The 6,000-nt window shown below is 39.3% G+C and overlaps 1 protein-coding gene across 4 annotated transcripts in view; it reads left to right on the forward strand.

Annotated features, from left to right (window-relative positions):
* The window catches only part of LOC137260462 (uncharacterized), a 98,427-nt gene extending 92,896 nt beyond the window's left edge, over window positions 1–5,531 (forward strand). For all 4 annotated transcript variants that reach the window (XM_067798124.1, XM_067798126.1, XM_067798125.1 and 1 more), the window contains exon 18: window positions 2,772–5,531. The gene's annotated coding sequence lies outside the window, so the exon portion shown is untranslated. The remainder of the gene's footprint in view (window positions 1–2,771) is intronic.
* Window positions 5,532–6,000: the final 469 nt, after the last annotated feature.

Below are 6,000 nucleotides of genomic sequence, written 5' to 3' on the forward strand. Positions count from 1 at the left end.
ACCTAGCATCATTAACCTCCATTCAGGACTTCACTCCATGAGGCAGGATCCACCTGCAAGAGTCTGATGCTTGGATAAACCAGTGCAGGAATTACAGTCTGGAGATGCTTAAAAAATTTCAAACATGCTTCTGTAGTGGACAAGGGATTCCAATTCCTCAGGGACTCCTTTCAGATGACCCCTCCCAGATGTTAGATGTGTTCAAAGCACTCTGGGTGGAGCTTCTGTGCTTTCAGAGCATCATGCTAGCAACAGACAACTCCACAGTAGTTGCATATATCAAGAAGCAAGGCGGGACCAGATATCATCCTTTTCAGATAACTCAACAACTCTTCTCCATCATGGACTCTATGAAGTGCTTGATCAGAGCTCGACATATTCTGGGAATAGTGAATATATCCTATGGGAAGTTCCTATGATAGATCTATTTGTGATGCACTGCAATAATCAGCTACCAATTTATATCAAAATCCAGTACCAGATCCATCAGCTTTGGACTTACATTATATCTAACGGCTCCCTGCTCCACAAGTTAATCAGGTCATTCCAGATAAAGCACATTTGGGCACCAGCAGTCTTCACTAAGTGGGATTATGTTTAGAACTTCAAGCACTGCAGAGAGCACCTTATGAGCGAATGCAAAATACATCTCTAAAGTTCCTGTACGTCAAAACAGCTTTTCTACTAGCCTTGGGCGCCGCCTCAAGAGTCCAAGGATATACAGGGATAACATGCAGAACTCTGCCAGAATTCGTGGCCAAGAATCAGGCTTCCTCTGGCAGACCCATGGGACAAGGCTTGCCTACTCCTTCTCCAGATCAGAAAACGTCTGTTACGTCCCACATGAACCCTGAGATGGTACATACAGTATATTTACAGCACTAGCAGAAAATGTCATTTGTTCATACCTTGTAAGGCAAATGTAGACACAGAAATATCTAAGAACACAATTTCTTCTTGGAAAGAGAGGACAATTGCCCAAGCCTAGCAGAATTGTGACCAGGGGTCAGTCAGATCTAAGTAAAAAGTAAAAAAGATGGAGCAACAAACCTTAGGATGTTGGTATGGTGGTATTCACCATAATATGAATGGTGAGGCTTATTTTTGGAAACTCAGTTACAAATGGTAATTGATCACTAGCTGAAGTGACATTGTCACAACCACTACTTTTAATATGTCACTAGTTATGGTTTCATATTATCACACTGAAATAATGGTTAATCAGTTCTCAGTTAATGCTCCCATATCATTCATGTGCAGAGCCAACTGGACTGGCAGACGCCGCATGGAACTGCTCCAAACGAACTTGTAAACAATGCTGCTTTACTGAAACCAGGAACAAATCCCCAATCTGAAGATCACATATTCCTTGACATGACATACATAAACCATTCCCGAAAACCATGATCTCAGAAACCAGAAATAACACCATTGAACAGAAGTGATGGAACAGTTGTGTTGTGTTACACAGTTTTGTTTATTCCCTCATAACTTGGATCCTTTTCCTGGTGATGGGTTATCGACTAATACAGATAAAAGGGAATTATCAGTATAAGTCAAGTACATACAGTGTTAACATAATGTCATAGGTCATTGTCTGTGTCATAGTTATGCTACTCCTCCAGTTAAAAGGGGTGTGTTACCAATCACTGGTATTCCTGTTTATCATCATCTGTATTTGTTTTCATACCTGCCATGTGAGATTCAGGTAACCCTAATCCGGAGGGAACGTTTACAACATAATTCAAAACCATTGCATACATGTATTGTTAGTGAACTTACTTCTGCATTATGGTCTGCCCTACCTCCCCACTATCTCTTACAGAAGATAGTGCAGAAAAATTGTGAAGGTTTTCATACAGCTGTGCTATGATAGCACAGCAAGGGGAGGTAATCACTTGTCTACACAGGAACATATGAATTACACTAGGGTTAACTTGTGCCATTTCCATTTCTGCATATATCAGTTGTACCCTCAGATAAAACGTTTACTGACAATGCTCATAATTGTTCTTATTTTAAAACAAAACAAGAAGACAATTTTTGTTTACCCAATTATTTGCACACATTTTGTGATGGCTCTCCACATCTATAGGTGAGGTGTGGTGCTCTGTTTTGTTATTTTAAATAATTTTTCAAGGTTTATCACAAAATAAATCTCTTAAAATCAGGGGAGAACGTCTCATATTAATTTTGTTCAACTAATAACTTTTCAGTCATTTTTTGGATGTTCTTCAGATTTGGTTAGTGGCTTTTTATGGAGCTAAAATTTTGTTTTGCTAACAATGAGTTTTGAGTTTCTTCATGGCATGAACTGTAATTAAATGAAATGGCATTTTGTGTTCTGTTAACTAGTGAGTACATCCTGACAAGAACATTTTATGAAATATTAATGAGCATATCCAAGCTAAACTGATATGCACTAACTTTTCTACAGTTTGGCATTTTATGGGGGTTATCCCAAGTGTGTTATGCAGAAATGTATAAGTTTTTTTAATTTAATCTAACATATATTTTTGAAAATATTTCGATATATTGGTTTGCTACTTGTTACAGACTCGTGAAGATCCAGTTATAAATGGTCCTCATAATCCCAAGCTTGTCATAAGGGCTTGCTGACTTGGTTGACATGTGTCATCATATTTTAGTTCTGTAGATGGATGCTTGTGCTTTTGATCACTGAATGGTCTGGTCCAGAGTTGATTATTTACAGATCACCACCATATAGCTGGAATATGTGCAGCATTTACAAACAAACATTCCTGTTACAGAATAGATGAGCTGGTGAGGCACAACCCCAATTATCTGGAGCAGCCTGAAGCACCACACACCACAGAGTAGAGCAAGACCTTGCCTCCTGCCCTTGAAACACCACACACCACACACCACACAACAGTGGAAATCTAATTAATAGTCAGTTATCAGCATTATCAAATGGATGAAGCAAAATGTAAAAGATACTGTTGCTGTAAAATTCAGTAAAAACATACCTCTATGGTGGAATTTGTTTTTCATTTTTGTGAAACAAGTCAGTAACAGAGTATTACTTCTGCAAAAGGTAAAAAACATTGATAGACAGTTGTGACATCAGTAGTTTTGCACAAACTGCCAACCAGACACACAGACAGAAACAAAAGTCTGCCAATCAGACACACAGACAGAAACAAGAGACTGCCAACCTGACACAAAGACAGAAACAAGAGACTGCCGACCAGATACGCAGACAGAAACAAGAGACTGCTGACCAGCCAACCAGGAACACACAGAATCAAAGAGTCTGCCGACCAGACACACAGACAGAAACAAGAGACTGGCGACCAGACGTGCAGACAGAAACAAGACATTGCCGACCAGACACACAGACAGAAACAAAAATCTGCCAACCAGGAACAGACAGAACCAAAGAGTCTGCCAACCAGGAACAGACAGAATCAAAGAGTCTGCCAACCAGGAACACACAGAATCAAAGAGTCTGCCGACCAGACACACAGATAGACACAAGAGACTGACGACCAGACACACAGAAACAAGACACTGACGACCAGACACACAGACGGAAACAAAAATCTGCCAACCAGGAACAGACAGAACCAAAGAGTCTGCCAACCAGGAACAGACAGAATCAAAGAGTCTGCCGACCAGACACACAGATAGACACAAGAGACTGACGACCAGACACACAGACAGAAACAAGACCTTGACGACCAGACACGCAGACAGTGACATTCATAGAGTAGACCATCTGTGAGTATGCTGGTCTCTGTGTTTCCTACCCTGTAATATATGTACAGTGTCTCAGTGTCCTTGTACCATACGAACACACAACTTCATTCAGCTGTAGTGAATAGCTGAGTTTCAGCATCCACATTTTGAAGATGTTGATAGATAATCAGTTTTTGTTTAATTATAACAGCTCGTTAATGAGCACATGCAATGAAGCACTTTCTATGGTGGCACATTCTGCTTATCCAGTAACAAGTATTATGAATGTGAAAATTGTCCTTCCTTTACTGTATATCTTTAAGCACCTAAATTAATTGTTTTTGCTTTCAGTACATTTATGAAATAACAAATGGAGTGTGCAGCCCAAGCAATGCACCAGTTGGATAATGTTGGATATGTATTGGTGTTACCTTCTTGAATGATGTTGACAAATATTTTGTTAACATTCTGATGTCAGGACTCATTTATTGGGAATTGCTGGTTGATTTTAGAGATGATAACAAAAAATGAAATTATGTGGTAATCAGTAGACTGGACATCTTTTGTGATATCCCAGTCATAATTGTAACAGCAGCTTGTAGGCATGTGTCTCCTTGGTTACAGTGAGAAGTTCATTGTGCACTGTTACTATTAATGTCACTTTTCAAGTGCAATACCTTGTAGTAATTTCATTTGTCCTCATTAATTTCCAATCAGATATGTGTCAAGCCTGATGTTGTAAGGATTTCTGTATATGATGTCAATGTTAGAGGGGAATGCGTGTTTGTTATGACAATATTGGTAACATTTAGTGTCTTCTTGTGTCATACTGAAGGGTGAGCTACAATGCCAAGCAAGGATCCCCAGAATAGTTCATGAGTTCAAATGTTTACTGGCGTACTGCCTGTGTCACAGACATGTTGGTGCACTGCCTGTGTTAGACATGCTGGTGCACTGCCTGATACAGACATGCTGGTATACTGCCTGTGTTACAGACATGCTGATGTACTGCCTGTGTTACAGACATGTGGGATATACTGCCTGTGTTACAGACATGTGGGATATACTGCCTGTGTTACAGACATGCTGGTGTACTGCCTGTGTTACAGACATGCGGATGTATGGCTTGTTACAGACATGCTGGTGTACTGCCTGCGATACAGGCACGCTGTGTCAGTCATGTGTATTATGCATTCCAGGTGATAAGTGTCATTGCCCTAGTTGTATCTTCTGTGTAGCTCATAGAATATACACAGCAGTTGCACATTCCAGGATATGTACATGTCCTCATCTTGCAAAGGGTGACACACTGATGGCAATAATACACCCTCATGCATATTGTACAGCTTGAGCCTGCTTTTGGGAAGGTCATAATGTTTCAGTAGGATAGATGTCACTTCCTCAATGTGCATCACATAGTGGATACTGCAGGACTATATTTAAATGCTGTTCACCAGTTTTAGTTCCACAGCTTCCATCTCCAGGATGCATGAATGTAAATGGTCTTTACAATGTGGTATTTCTTTCAGTATTATGTATGTTTTCATCATTTGTATTGCTAATATTTAATTAAAGATAATCATCAGTTATGACATGGATTCAGTTTGTGAATTAATAGTAATGTGACATTTTACTTTATTTACAGTAATTCTGCACACTCAAGGTCAACATTCTGTTTTATCTCAGTTTATGTCCTACAGTTTTATGTGCGTGAGTGTTACATCAATGTTCAGACTCCTCTTAACAGTGTATTATTTTAGATGAATGTATTGAAACCTTGCAGTTTGATTACTTTTCTCTGTGATGTTCAAATATATATATAAAACCTTTGTCGTATATTGTTATCATTTTCTTAAAAATGACCTTGTCTATTTGATAACATGAGTATCTAGGGCATATCTAGTGTGTCTCCGTTCCAGCTATACATCAGTAGCAGGGGGCGGTCTAGATAATTGGCCCCTTGTGATGTCATTTACCCAACATTAAACTGGGTTATCACTGGGCATGGACAGCACCCGGAAGTCATTCTTCCACTTGAATGTCAATGGAGCCCGCATAAATAGTAAATATCTTTAAAAGTCACAATACGAATTTTGTTATACCCCTGTCCGTCCATCCGTCCATAATCATTTTGTTTCCGGAGCATAACTCAGAAACCGTTCAATATTTTTAGACCAAACTTGCTAGATATAATAATCTCAATCTATAGTTGTCCCTTTTGCTATTTACAGAGTTTTGGCATTTTTTTTTTTTTTTCCCCATGGAACGTTTTGGACTTCATCTCAAAATGGAGGGATA

This window comes from Haliotis asinina, chromosome 13 (genome assembly GCF_037392515.1).
Source record: "Haliotis asinina isolate JCU_RB_2024 chromosome 13, JCU_Hal_asi_v2, whole genome shotgun sequence".
NCBI lineage: Eukaryota > Metazoa > Mollusca > Gastropoda > Lepetellida > Haliotidae > Haliotis > Haliotis asinina.